Here is a 14,178-nt window from a genome sequence, read left to right as displayed (position 1 = left end):
CTTTGCAGGACAGCCTTTATCTAAAGTGCATTTTATTTATTAATCAAATTTACACAGCGTCCACCTCACAAGAAGGATGTACGCTTACATGCCACTTCAGCCAAAGACTCACAGTAGCGCACGATCTTTCCAATGTGCTACAACGTTAATGCAAAATCCAAAGATAGAAGAAATCCTATTTCAACTCGACCTGTCCGTCCATCCATCCATCCATCCTTCTACCTATCACTCCACCTATCACTCTTATCACTTTATCTACCTACCTAATTACTCTATCACTCTACCTATCACTACCTACCTATCACTCTATCTATCTATCTATCTATCTATCTATCTATCTATCTATCTATCTATCTATCTATCTATCTATCTATCTATTCCTGCTTACCTGCCTGCCTGCCTATCAATCTATCATCTATCTATCTATCTATCTATCTATCTATCTATCTATCTATCTATCTATCTATCTATCTATCTATCTATCTATCTATCTATCTATCTATCTATCTATCTATCTATCTATCTATCAGTCTACCTACCCACCTACCTACCTACCTACCACTCTATGAATCTACCTACCTACCTACCTACCACTCTATGAATCTTTCTATCTATCTATCTATCTATCTATCTATCTATCTATCTATCTATCTATCTATCTATCTATCTATCTATCTATTTATCTATCTATCTATCACTCTATGAATCTTTCAGTCTATCTATCTATCTATCTATCTATCTATCTATCTATCTATCTATCTATCTATCTATCTATCTATCAATCACTCTATGAATCTTTCAGTCTATCTATCTATCTATCTATCTATCTATCTATCTATCTATCTATCTATCTATCTATCTATCTATCTATCATCCATCCATCACTTTATCTATCTATCACTCTGTCTGTCTGTCTGTCTGTCTCTCTCCTCGCCTGTACAAGTGGCCTTGCCTTACAAGCACTGGTTTTAGCAACCGTTTGAAGTTACAACAGAACTGGGGGGAGGAGTGTGAAGGTCCTTGCACTTATAACCATTGTAAAAATCCCCGGTCGTGCGGCCAAAATCTGATTGCCGGGCAACAGGCATGTATTTATGATGGCGGCAGCATCCCGGAATGATGCAATCCACCATTTGTCGACTTCCCTAGCTGGCTTCCGTCAACGGGAGGGAAGCCGGCGGTTCACTTAAGGACTTCCTGATTCACTTAACAACTGCAGTCATTTATCAACCCCGGCAAAAAGGTCGTAAAACCAGGCACGATTCATAAAGAACCACCTTGTTTAGCCATAGGAAATTTGACCCCAATGGTGGTCATCCTATTGAGGAGGACAAAGAGAAAATGCAAATAAGTGTTGCTTCTGCATTCCGTCAAAGAGTTTCCCAACTGCCTTACTCATGGGTAACCTGTTTGTCTTCTTGAGGAATGTAAGGATTGTGTGGTTTTTGTTCCCACTGGGGAAATGGTGATCTTACACACCACAAACTTGTCACAATACATGCCCACTCCATTAAAAAAGAAAAAAAGGATAGGAACAGGGAGAAGAAGAAGGAGGTATCTTCAAACTTTCTTTTTCTTTTTGAATTTTCTTTTTATTTTTATAACAAAAACAGCAAATAAAAACCATCTTTATACAGTGTGTCGTCTGGGTACATACATCTTGTGCGCATAATATTTGTATACATTTCTTGTTAAGTTTACATTCATATTATATTCTAATCATTATATATCATATTCTATCATGATTACAATGTCGTTAGACCTTTTATTTCAGTTTCAAGCTATCCTTGTGAGCAAATCCCAACTCTTGGTAAATTACATTCATGTTGTGTCTTATTCAGAGTAATCTATTACAGCCTATCATTATTGCAGTATTCTTTAATTTCTTACTCTACTTTCTAACCGTTGGAAAAAACAAGTCCCATATTTTATAATATTCTTTTTCTTCTTGCTCTCTAGCTGCTAATGTTAATCTACTCATTCCATTATTTTCTTAATCACCTCCTCCTCCATCTGGAATTTTCCATTTTTCCAATGTTGAACAAATACAATTCTAGCTTCTGTTAATACGTGAATTGGCAAATATGTTATTTCTTCGCTATAGTTTTCAGGCGAAATCCCCAATAAAAAACATCTCAGGCTTTAAATCTACTAAAGTCCCCAACACGGATTGACCCTCAAGACCTATTTTAAGAACCAGCACAAAAACTGTTTCCACCCCCAGATACCCAAAATAAATCCGGCAAACCACGCAGCCCAACTGTTGACTGGGTGGTTCCTCAGAAATGTACTACAAGATGACCCAAAGTTGACGCCTCTTAGGAATATCTGCTTGCTAAACTCAAATGGTGCCCTCGGGCGCAACTTTTGGGAGGTGCCAAGTTTGCTCAACAGCGTCCTGTTTGTTATGGGACAAAAAAAACAAACACCTCTACGCCAGATTTCAAAGAGGGTATTTTTTTTAGGGGACGGGAAAATGAAGATGGTTAAATCTCAACCCCACTTTCTTCACCGAACTTCGTGCGGTTGAGAAGATCTGTCTCTCCTATTCACGACGACAACGAGGAACGTTTCAATTCCAGAGGTGGAAATATTTGCATTCCGGCTGGATGATTCAAGCAAGATCATCCCCGCCTTTTCAAAGACGCCCGTCTGTCCATTTGCAATTTGGCAGCAGCTGGGTGTCCTTTCCATCAATGGCAACTCAAGGAAACCAAACGGGAAACGGTTGCGAGGCTGTGTCTGGTTTCAAAATACCGCTTACATCACGTTTCATTCAGGATATGACTGAGAGCAAACATTACTCCTTACTACGTTAGCACTGATGGTGTTATCTAGTTCGACTAATGAAATGTCTGCAAGAAAACCATCTAGCTCAGAGAGCACCAAGGATCTCCCTTCCTTCCTTCCTTTCCTTCCTTCCTTTCCTTCCCTCCCTCTTGTCCATTCAACCTATTTTCTCTTTCCTTCCTTCCTTCCTTCCTTCCTTCCTTCCTTCCTTCCTTCCAATTTTCTCCTCCTTCCCTCCCTCTCATTCAATCTATTTTCTTCCTCCTTCCCTCCCATCCATTCAACCCATTTTCTCCTTCATTCCTTCCTTCCTCCTTCCCTCTTGTCCATTCAACCTATTTTCTCTTTCCTTCTTTCCTTCCTCCCATCCAATCTATTTTCTTCTCCTTCCTTCCTTCCTTCCTTCCTATCAATTTTCTCATCCCTCCCTCCCTCTCATTCAATCTATTTTCTTTCTTCCTTCCTCCCTCCCATCCATTCAACCCATTTTCCCCTTCCTTCCTTCCTTCCTTCCTTCCTTCCTTCCTTCCTTCCTTCCTTCCTTCCTTCCTTTCCTTCCTTCCTTCCTTCCTTCCTTCCTTCTTCCTTCCCTCCCCCCCTCCCTCCCTTATTCTCTTTTAATAGTGACCACACAGCGCTTTCTTGCTCTTCACCCTGAGTTTTCTAACTCACCTTGCACCCCGATGACGTAACCTACTTGGGTAATGAAACGTCAGCCAGCCAACCATCCAAGTCAGGAAGCATCATAAACTTTTCTAAGATTACATAAAGGTATTCCTCAACCTACAACCATTCATTTAGTGACTGTTGGAAAGGCTCTGAAAAAAATTGACTTATGACCTTCCCCTCCAAAACACTTAAGACCATAGTAGCATCCCCAGAGTTTAGCACCCCCACGGTTACGCAATCAAAATTCAGACGCTTGGCAACATAAAATTCATATTTATGACGTTTGAAGCATCCCCGTGATGCCCTTTTGCGACCCTCTGACAAGCGAAGTCCAAGCCGGATTCACTGAATGACCACGTGGCTAATTTAACGACGGCAGCGATTCCCTCCGCAACCGAAGGTCGCAAAACGGGGCAACACTCACTCGATGAACTGTCTCGGCGGAGCAACGGAAAGGTTGGGGCTCCCTTGTGGTCGCAAGCCGAGGACTTCCTGAACCTGCTCTCTGGTAAACCTGAGAAGGGAAGGGACGTATGGAGCTTGGCTGCTGCTCTCCTCTCAACCCTCCTGGGTCAATAAATCTCAACTCGGGCTGTTTGAACAATGATTAATCATAAACAGAGTTAAACAGAGAGGAGAATGGGAGGCATCGTGAGTGATTTTAATTCCCTTCTCTAGAATCTTTCTTTTTTTATAGATATATATATATATAAATATTTTATTGATTACATCATTAAACTATTGTGTGGTCGTCCTGGCATCATTTTTGCCACACATACTGAAGTATATGCTACATATACATTTATTTATACATTTAACTTATATCCATTGGATTATCCATCGTATTCCCTTGTAATTATTTACATAACCTCAATTATCCATTCTATAAACCCTAATTATTATTTTTATATTCCGGCTCCTCTTCTTTTCTGCTTCCACCATGGATTAAAAATGTATTCCAAATCTTGTAATATTCTGTCTCATCTTTGTTTTTCAATCCCAAAGTCAGTCTATCCATTTTAGCACACATCAGTATTTTCTTTAACCTTCGCTAGACTCTATTTCCTTTTTTGCAATAACTTTTATTGCTCTTTTTCACCTTTTACACATATGGATCTTAACATTAACAGTAGTGTGTCATCATTATTATACAAACCAATCTCATGTAAATATCTACCTTTATATACATTTATATACATTTATCTATAATTTTCTTATCTCCTTTATCCTTATTTCTATCGTTCAACCGTTTGTTTTTCAAGTCTATCCATTTCAGCAAAGATGAGTATTTTCTTTAATCTTCTCTAGACTCTTTTAATGATGTTAGGCCCCCCCCTAGTTAAATTTCAGCTCCTTTGCTAGTCCCAGCAACCCTCCATTTCACCCAATAACTCCGAGACAAACATCTTCTCAAAGATTCCTTTTTATTTGGATAGTAAACTGGTACAACTGGGGAATCCTGAGTCTGAAAGTTCCGGGCTTCCTTACAATAAGTAAAAAAAACTACAAATTGACCCCCTGCACCCATCATCATATCACATGCCGCAATCGCCATCCGTCCCAAGACTTCCTCTCACTTATGCGCAACACAACCTGACCTTGAATCAGAAAAAGAACGTTGTTATGTCTAACTACATACACTCCAAGAAATTCCCCCCTCCCCTTTTCCCAGGCTCAAAATGTGGCAGCGTGGGAGCATCTGGTCTCAGTATGGCTTCCAAAGCTGACACCCGACTTACGACAGTTTGTGACCAAAGGTTCAATGGCACTGGGGGCAGGGGGGGAGGGGGAACGTTTTTCACACTTATGACCCCCAGCAGCACCCCCTGCTTTGGTCACCTGATCAAAATCCAGACACTTGGCCGCTGGATTCGTCTTTATGACCGTTGCAGTATTCCAGCAGCCCTGAAAAAAAGGGACTTAGGGCCGTTGTTTTCACCCTTACGACTGCTGCAGCATCCTTGTGATCAAAATTCTTGGCAACCGGCTCATATTTATGACACTTGACATATCATGGAGTTACGTGGTCCCTCTAGTAACCCAGCCTGGACCAGCAGACCGAGCTTGTGAATGTGAGATTTTTCTAACACTAATTTGCATCTGGGTAACTCCATATATACTCGGTGTGTGTTTCTCTGTGTGTGTGTATATATACAATATGTATATGTATATGTGTATACACACACACACACCTACATCTATATATCTATATATTACATATTTGTACCTATCTCCGTATATCTATATATACCTGTATATCTATATATTATACATATCTATCTATATACATATATACAACTATATATCTACATCCACCCATTTATCATCTATCATCCATCCATGCATCCATTTCTATCCATCTACCATATCTACCGTATGTATGTATGTATGTATGTGTGTATGTGTGTGTGTATGTATGTATGTATGTATGTATCTATCTATCTATCTATCTATCTATCTATCTATCTATCTATCTATCTATCTATCTATCTATCATCTCTCTCTCTCTCTCTCTCTCTCTATCTATCTGCCTACTATTATCATCTGTTTATCATCTATCTTCTATCTATCTAATCTACAGTATATCTCTGTCTCTGTCCCTCCCTATCTGTGTGTGTTTGTGTGTTTGTGTGTGTGTTTGATTTTTTTTTTTGTTAAAGGGAAGGCTTTTGAGGAAGAGCAGCTGGCTCCTTGAGAGAAAACTTTGCAGTGATGAATGGCCCATTAAGAAGAAAGTTGATGGCGTAGCAAGTGTAATTTACATAACAATTAAACCAGTCTGGTGTATCCAGCAAAGATGCTAACACTATGACTCTTCCCGGGAGATTTTGCCATTAAGCTACTTTATGAACTGGGTTCTGGGGAGGGGAAGAAATCCACCACATTGCATTTTGCTCCTCTGGAGTGTGAAAGTGCTTGAAGACTGGAGGAGAGAGAGAATGACATGCAAATTATTATTATTATTATTATTATTATTATTATTATTATTATTATTATTATTTCTTCTTCTTCTTCTTCTTCTTCTTCCTCCTCCTCCTCCTCCTCCTCCTCTTCCTCTGCATCTTCCTCCTCCTCCTCCTTCTTCCTCCTCTTCTTCATCTTCCTCCTCCTCTTCCTCTTCCTCCTTCATCTTCTTCCTCTTCTTCTTCCTCCTCCTTCCTCCTCTTCCTCTGCATCTTCCTTTTCCTCTTCCTCCTCCTCCTTCTTCCTCCTCCTCCTCCATCTTCTTCCTCTTCTTCCTCCTCTTCCTCTGCATCTTCCTCCTCCTTCTTCCCCCTCTTCCTCTTCCTCCTCTTCTTCCTCCTCCTCTTTCTCTTCTTCGAAAAAAGAAAAAGAAAGCTCTCTTCATGGCACAGACTATGTCGAACCTTTTTGCATCCACGCCCCGAGATGTCAGTCACGCTCGACAAACTTCAATAAACATTTCCGTTTCAAAATGATCAAGCAAGCCTTTTTTCCTCCCCCTGGGTGCACCGGCTGACTGTGTATAGAGAGCAGGACACGGGAGCTTTTTTTGGTGAAAGGGGGGAGGAAGAGATTGGAAAACTGCACAACCACAAAACCCCGTCCTGGACCTTCTTTCGGTCTGGAAAACGGGCCCAAGTTGCGAACGAAAGCTTTCTCTTTCTTGCACAAAAGGCGCCTGGGACTTTGGTTTTCCAATCTGGGCCACTGGAAGATGTGTGGAAAAGCCCCAGTTTTTTTTAAAGGGCTCTTGTGATTTCAAATGGTCACTATACAAAACGGTTGAAAGTCAAGGTCTGCCTGTACACAAATTCTTCCAAACTTAACAAGGCCATTGGATCGAGACCGACAACCAAACTCAAACCAAGAATCTCTTTCTCTCTCTCTCTTTCTCTCCCTCCCTCCCCCCTTCTCTTTCTCTCTCTCTCTCTCTCTCTTTCTCTCCCTCCCTCCCACCTTCTCTTTCTCTCTCTCTCCCTATCTCTCTATCTATCTTGTAAGTTCAAACAGTCACTACATGAATTGTTGTAAGTTGAGGACTGTGTGTCCATAAAGGGAGACAAGCTTGTGGTATTACATCACAACGTCTGTTTCACGGTTTTGGTGACATCTTGCCTTGGAGCAGACACTGCTTTGCATGATTAAAATCTGTGTTATTATTTTGTCAAGAATGAATCAGAGAGAAAAAACAAGATTCCTATTGCGCCGTCTTCCTGGTTCAGGAGGAGCAAACCTGGCTGGCTAAAGGTAATCCTTAATCCGGTTTCGAAGCCCAAGGAGCCGAGTATCCAGGGTTTTTAACTCCGAAGAACGGAGAGAATAACGACCACAAAGAAACTGGGCTGTTTTTAGTATGAGAAAGAAGTCAAATAGAATGACAAAGAGTTAGAAGGGACCTTGGAGGTCCTCTATTCCAACCCCCTGATGGAAACTGATCAAACAGAGATTCAATTGGAAACCATTTTCTGACAGTGAGAACAATCGACCGATGGAACAGAAGTTGCCTTCGGAAGTCGTGGGAGCTTCATCCCTGGAGGCTTTTAAGAAGAGACTGGACTGCCACCTGTCAGAAATGGGGTGGGGTCTCCTGCTTGGGACCAGATGACCTCCAAGGTCCCTTCCAATTCTGTCAATCTGTATCTAACTGCTCTGTTATGTTGAAAAATATACTTTTATGACTCTAGAATGAGTGCAGAGAAGAGCAACCAAGATGATGAGGGAACTGGAGGCTAAAACATAGGAAGAATGGTTGCAGGAACTGGGCCTGGCTAGTCTAGTGAAGAGAAGGACCAGGGGAGACAGGATAGCAGCCTTCCAAAAAGAAGAGGAGGAATTGTTGAATCGGAGGGCGTGATTGATGACACCCAGCCCGTAATTGGAGAATGTGATTAATGACACCCAGCCTGTGATCGGGCTTAATTGGAGAATCTGGTTGGTGAGACTTCGGGGAGAGGGGCAAGCGGGGTCACAGGGGACTGTCGATGACGTGTGCCCGACTTGGCTTTATACGGGGCAGTGCCGGTATGTCGCCTCTAGTGAATCCTTTGAAGTTTTTTGAAGTTTGGCTCAAGAATCATGACTTCATTAGGGCGATTGCTGGAATCCTGACAAAATCTCACGTAACAAACGTTACGTTACACGAAGAAAAAAACAAAACAAAAAGAAGAGGAGGGTCAATCTATTATCCAAAGCACCTGAAGGAAGAACAAGAAGCAACGGATGGAAACTAATCAAAAAGAGAAGCAATTTAGAATTACAGAGAAATTTCCTGACAGTCAGAACAATTAAATCAGTGGAACAACTTGTCTCCAGAAGTTGTGAATGTTCCAACACTGGAGGTTGTGAAGAAGAGATTGGACAACCCCTCTGTCTGAAATGGGTTGGACTAGAAGACCTCCAAGGTCCCTTCCAACTCTGTTATTCTAACTATAGTTTGCTGAAGGAAGCACGACGCACTCCTCAACCCAAAACAAACCACATTACTATTTAGTAATTTAGTGTGATTTGCAAAGCCAACCCTTGCAGTTTGGTGCTTCCTTTTGAGCAGACCTGCTTAACATTATTTTGGTAAGAGAACCGTAAGATGGCCGGCTTAAAAACCAAGCAAAAGGGTTAAAACTTTGTGTAATAATGGTTTCTTTCTGTGTGAATCTAGCTGTGTTGTTCTGGAAGCCTTCGTATCAGGCGTATGCGCAATCAGGAAGTCATGCCTGATTCAAGTAATTGTGGTTAAAAAAAACAACAACAAACCCAAGGTTATCAGATTTTGGATCTTTAATCTTAACTTATTGTGGAGCTTGCTTGCTCGTACCTACTATTTTGGTGAAAGGCTTTCGGTTTCATTTAGTGCAATTCCCCTTCCCCGCCCCAATGAACCTGGGGGTAAGCATGGAAACAACACAGAATTATAAACCACAACACCCAATAGTTGGTTTAGCTGCTTGCTGTGAGAGCCTCTCTACCTTGAGACGGTCCTTTCTCCAAAACAAGCATCAAAGGAGCTCCTATCGACACCGAGCTAAGCTGCAGCCACCATTGTTGTACAATTCGTAACACCTGATTGGAAAGGAGGATGGAAATTGGGGACCAGGTGACCTGCGGGGAACCGGGTCACATCCACTCGACCCCGCTAGAGCGGCCAGGCAAGGAAGGTTGCGAGCCCGACCCCGAAGGAGGCACATCTGATGCGGTGGTGGGATTCCAAGGGTTTGACCGCCAGTTCGGTGGGCATGACTTGGTGGGCTCTCTCTCTCCCTCCCTCTCTTTCTCTCTCTCCCTCCCTCTCCCTTTCTCTCTCGCTCTCCCTCTCTCCCTTTCTGTTTCTCTCCCTCCCTCCCTCTCCCTCCTTCTTTCTCCCTCCCTCTCCCTTTCTCCCCCTCCCTCTCTTTCTCTCTCCCTCCCTCCCTCCCTTTCTCTCTCCCTTCCTCTCCCTTTCTCTCTCCCTCCCTCCCCTTTCTCCCTCCCTCCCTTTCTGTTTCTCTCTCCCCCTCCCTCTCCCTCTTTCTCCCTCCCTCCCTCCCTCCCTTTCTCTCTTCCTCCCTCCTTTCTCTCCCTCCCTCCCTTTCTCTCTCCCTTTTCTCTCCCTCCCTTTCCCTTTCTCTCTCTCCCTCCCTCTCCCCCCTTTTCCCCTCTTTCTCCCTCCCCTCCCTCCCTCTCCCTCTCTCCCTTTCTCTCTCTCTGTTTCTCTCTCCCTCCCTCTCTCCCTTTCCCCCCTCTTTCTCCCTCCCTTGCTGGTCACATCCACCCAACGCACTAGAGCAGCGAGACAAGGAAGGTTGTGAGTCCCAACCCCTGGGGAGGTTCACCCAGGACCAGCCAGTAGTTCTCCAAACTGCACAGAATCTTAGCTAGCCCCCCCCCCCCATCTCCCAGCAGCCCACCCTGGCAATTTCCCAAATAAATAAACAACATCAGAGTTATGTGGTTCTTCTTTCTGACCCAATCTTGGTTTGCTGCAAATGTCTGCGACTTCCAACCCACAAAAGCTTGCTGTTAAGATTTGTGCGTTTGTGTGTGTGTGTGTGTGTGTGTGTGTGTGTGTGTGTGTGTTGTTAACTCTGGAAGCAAGAAATCACCTGGCTTGATCTTGGTTTGTTGCAAAGGGCCAACGACTGTGGCCTCCATCTCGAAGACGGCTCGCTTTGAGGTCCAATCTCGCAGCAAGAAAACTTAAGATAAACTTTGGGGTAAACATAACGGCGGCTGACGCTGTGCGAAATGAACAACCAGCGGAGGAATCTGGCCCTCGCACGCTTCTTTCTCTCTCTCTCTCTCTCTCCCTCCCTCTCTCTCTCCACCAAGGAAACAAGGCTGTTTCCATGTCTGAACGGTCTCCAGGGACGAGAATTTCAGATTAAGGAAGAGGATTCGACACACCGTCGCTTTCTTTCTCTTGCTTCGTCTTCCTGTTCTCGAGGAAACCACTCACACCAAAAAAAGTTGCTTTCACTACAGAGCCTTTCCTTGGAGCAATTTCGCATTGTGTTATTCTTTCTTTCTTTCTTTCTTTCTTTCTTTCTTTCTTGTGTGTGTTCGCTCTGCTCGTTTGCAAAAGCAAACAGAATCCTTGGACAACAACGCAGCTGTGAAACCTGAATCCTACCGACCCAAGATTTATGCCTCTGCGAAATAGAAATAGAAACTCCGCAGGGCCGTTTATATATTTTCCGACACACAGCAGAAGGAAAGAGTATAGAAACACACAGACTCCTTAACGCCAGTGATTTTATTTTTCCAGCGGAAGGATAACAACTCCATCAGAGAAGCGGGAGGAGAGGGAGAGGGAGCGGAGAGAGAGAGGGAGGGAGGGAGAAAGAGAGAGGGAGAGAGAGAGAGAGAGAGAGATTTGAAGTGCATTTTCTTTAAAAAAAAAAAAAAAAAACCCGGAAAATCAAGCTAATAATTAAACTCGCACCAGGATGATTAAATGTTTCCTTAGAGCATAATTCTGCAGCTGATCTACCCTTTGATATCTGCTCTCTGCTGGCGTGGAGATAATCGGCGAGATTTCTTTGATAACAAACACAGGGACTTTTAAAATATTTTCAAATACAGGTGGGTCCTTGGCTTCAAATCCGGACCAGAATTTCCCTTTTGCTAGGCGAGGCCCGTTTGGTTCAGCCAGCCAGCCGTGCTTGATTTTGTGACCTTTCTGCCGCCTTACTAAGTGAATCGCGGCAGTCCTTAAGTGAATCAGAGAGGCGTTGAGGGAACCTGGCTTCCTCCACGGAATTTGCTTTGTCGGTAGCCAGCTGGAATGGGGCAACGTGGAAGCTTCTGCTGCTAATATGGCTTCCAAAGCTGACACCGGGGGAGATTGCAGAAATCCCGTGACTCACGGATGCGGCGACCACGGTTAAACCCATGCATCAATCACGTGACCGTGGGACAATGCTGCGACGGTTATAACTGCGAGGACCAATTGCAGTTGTTAAGTTCGAACGGTCCCTAAATGAATAGTCGTAAGTCAATTCCTACTTGCATTGATTTTTTCCCCTCAAAGTCTCAGGCTAGTTGTAAAAAAAACAAAAAACCAAAATGCTTACAGGCTTCCTTTCATTAAATTTACGTTGCTCCAGGAGTTAAAAAGATACAAAGCATATTTTCTCCTCCAGGTTTTGTCCCCCCAACAACCCTGTGAGGTAGGCCAGGCAAAGAGCAAGCGACTGGCCACAAATCAAAGAACTTCTGTGAGTTTCCTTGCTCAGGGTCCCACGGCATGAATCATTAACCGGGTTTATTGATCACAAGCTGGCCACCAATTCATCTTGCACCATCACTCTTACAGCATTTCGCTTTTCCTGCAAGCTCCCACTAAGCCAGTGGTTGCCAATCAGTGGGCCGGGGACCACTGGTGGTCTGTGAGAAAATTTTGGTGGTCTGCAGAGAAATGTCCCCACCCCCACCCCAAAGCAATTAATCCAGGCGGTGCAGGAGCACAAGGCTGTGCTGCCCAGATGGCCCGTCGCTTGCATTGCGAACAACACGGGGTAGTGAGGGGAGGGGGGGAAGGGTGGAGGGGGAGGAATTTGCCCCACGCACCTGGCCTGACCACTGGGCTGCTTCTTTCCGCTTCTTCCTTCTTCTGCTTTTGGCTACACGCAAGGAAAGCAGCAAAAGTCTTTCTTTCTCTCCCCAAACTCCGCCAGAAATGAGTCTTTGGGACCCTGCAAGGCCTCCTGCTCCAAGAGGCTGTGACAAGTGTCACAAAGACTCATTTCTGGTGGAGTTTGGGGGAGAGAAAGAAAGACTTTTGCGGCTTCTGCTGCTTTCCTTGCATGAAGCCAAAAGTCTCTCCTCTCTCTCTCTCTCCCCCTGAGAACAGAGCTGGAGACGGTGTCCTGCAATCCCAAATAAAGAACGATCGATCGGTAGAAAAACGGGGTGGGGAATTTTCCTGCAGACTTTTTTGGGGGATTTTCCCAGGGACTCTGGTCCCCTCTGGATTTAAAATGATGAGTTTGGTGGTCCCTGAGGTCCAAAAGGTTGGCGACCCCTGCCCTAAGCTACAGTTACAATCAAACTCCTGGTTGGTGGCTTGCTTTCACAAGCCAAGATCTACTGCCAACCCTGATTTAGGCCCTAGTAAATACAACTAGCCCTCAACTTACAACAAGTTCATTTAGTGACCAACGGCACTGAAAAAGAGCGACTTATGACCGTGTCTTATGGTTACGGCCTTTTTAGCCTCCTGGTGATCATGTGATCAAAATTCAGCCGCTTGTCCTGTACTTATGATGGTGGCAGGGTCCCAGGAGGTCATGTGATCCCCTTTGGTGACCTTTTGACAAGCAAAGTCAATGGGGAAAGCCGGATTCACTTAACGACCGAATGACTAACTCATCCACCACAGGGATTTGCTTTAGTTTAGTTTACTTTCCTTTATTGTCACTGCAGCTTGTACGACAAAATTAAACACACACTAGCAACTGGATAGGTCGTAAAATAGGGCGAAACTCTGCCTTAACGAATGTTTTACTTAACAACAGAAAGTTTGGGCTCAGTTGTGGCCGTAAGTTGAGGACTGTATAATATATATTTTGCCCTTGAGAAGGAAACCTTCCCCTCTCCCTCAATTTTTTGATCCTGTGTCTTAAACACAGAAATCCTTACTGGCAGAGTTTATTTATAAAGCTCCTCTCGATATTTGGTATCAATATTTCCTTTCCTTTCCTTCTCTCTTTCTTCCCTTTCCTTCTTTCTTTCTTTCTTTCTTTCTTTCTTTCTTTCTTTCTTTCTTTTTCTTTTTTTCTTTTTCTTTCTCTGTCTTCCTTTCCTTTTTCTCCTGTTTATTTCCTTCCTCCCTTCCTTGTTTATTTCTTCCACCTTTATTATTTTTTCCTTTTCTTTCTTTCTTTCTTTCTTTCTTTCTTTCTTTCTTTCTTTCTTTCTTTCTTTCTTTCTTCTTTCTTTCCTTCCTTCCTTCCTTCCTTCCTTCCTTCCTTCCTTCCTTCCTTCCTTTTTCTTTCCTGCCAAAAATCCCCTGTAAAACGTCTGCGGAACGGCATTTTAAACACAGCCATATGCAAGGGAAATATACCAGGGACCTATAACAGGCATGAGGAATTTCCTTTCCTGCAGGGTTTCCCTCCCTCCCTGGGGGAATGTGTGACCAGAAACATATATAGGAAGGGTTTTGCAAGCATAAATAAATAAATAAAAACAGGGAGTAATTATATCCATGTGCTCGGCCAGATCCAAACAAGTTTCAAGTTTAGCCTTGAAAGGCTAAAAACACGCCACACGTTGAAGGCC

The 14,178-nt window shown here is 43.5% G+C and overlaps 1 protein-coding gene across 1 annotated transcript in view; it reads right to left on the bottom strand.

Annotated features, from left to right (window-relative positions):
- Positions 1 to 14,178, bottom strand: part of FOXK1 (forkhead box K1) — a 46,716-nt gene that overhangs the window by 25,561 nt on the left and 6,977 nt on the right. The gene's annotated exons all lie outside the window — the stretch shown is intronic.

Source organism: Pseudonaja textilis, chromosome 14, assembly GCF_049901715.1.
Source record: "Pseudonaja textilis isolate UNSWEBS1 chromosome 14, rPseTex1.2, whole genome shotgun sequence".
NCBI classification, from domain to species: domain Eukaryota; kingdom Metazoa; phylum Chordata; class Lepidosauria; order Squamata; family Elapidae; genus Pseudonaja; species Pseudonaja textilis.
The sequence above is the reverse complement of the archived record's forward strand: the minus strand, read 5'-3'. Positions and strand labels throughout refer to the sequence as shown.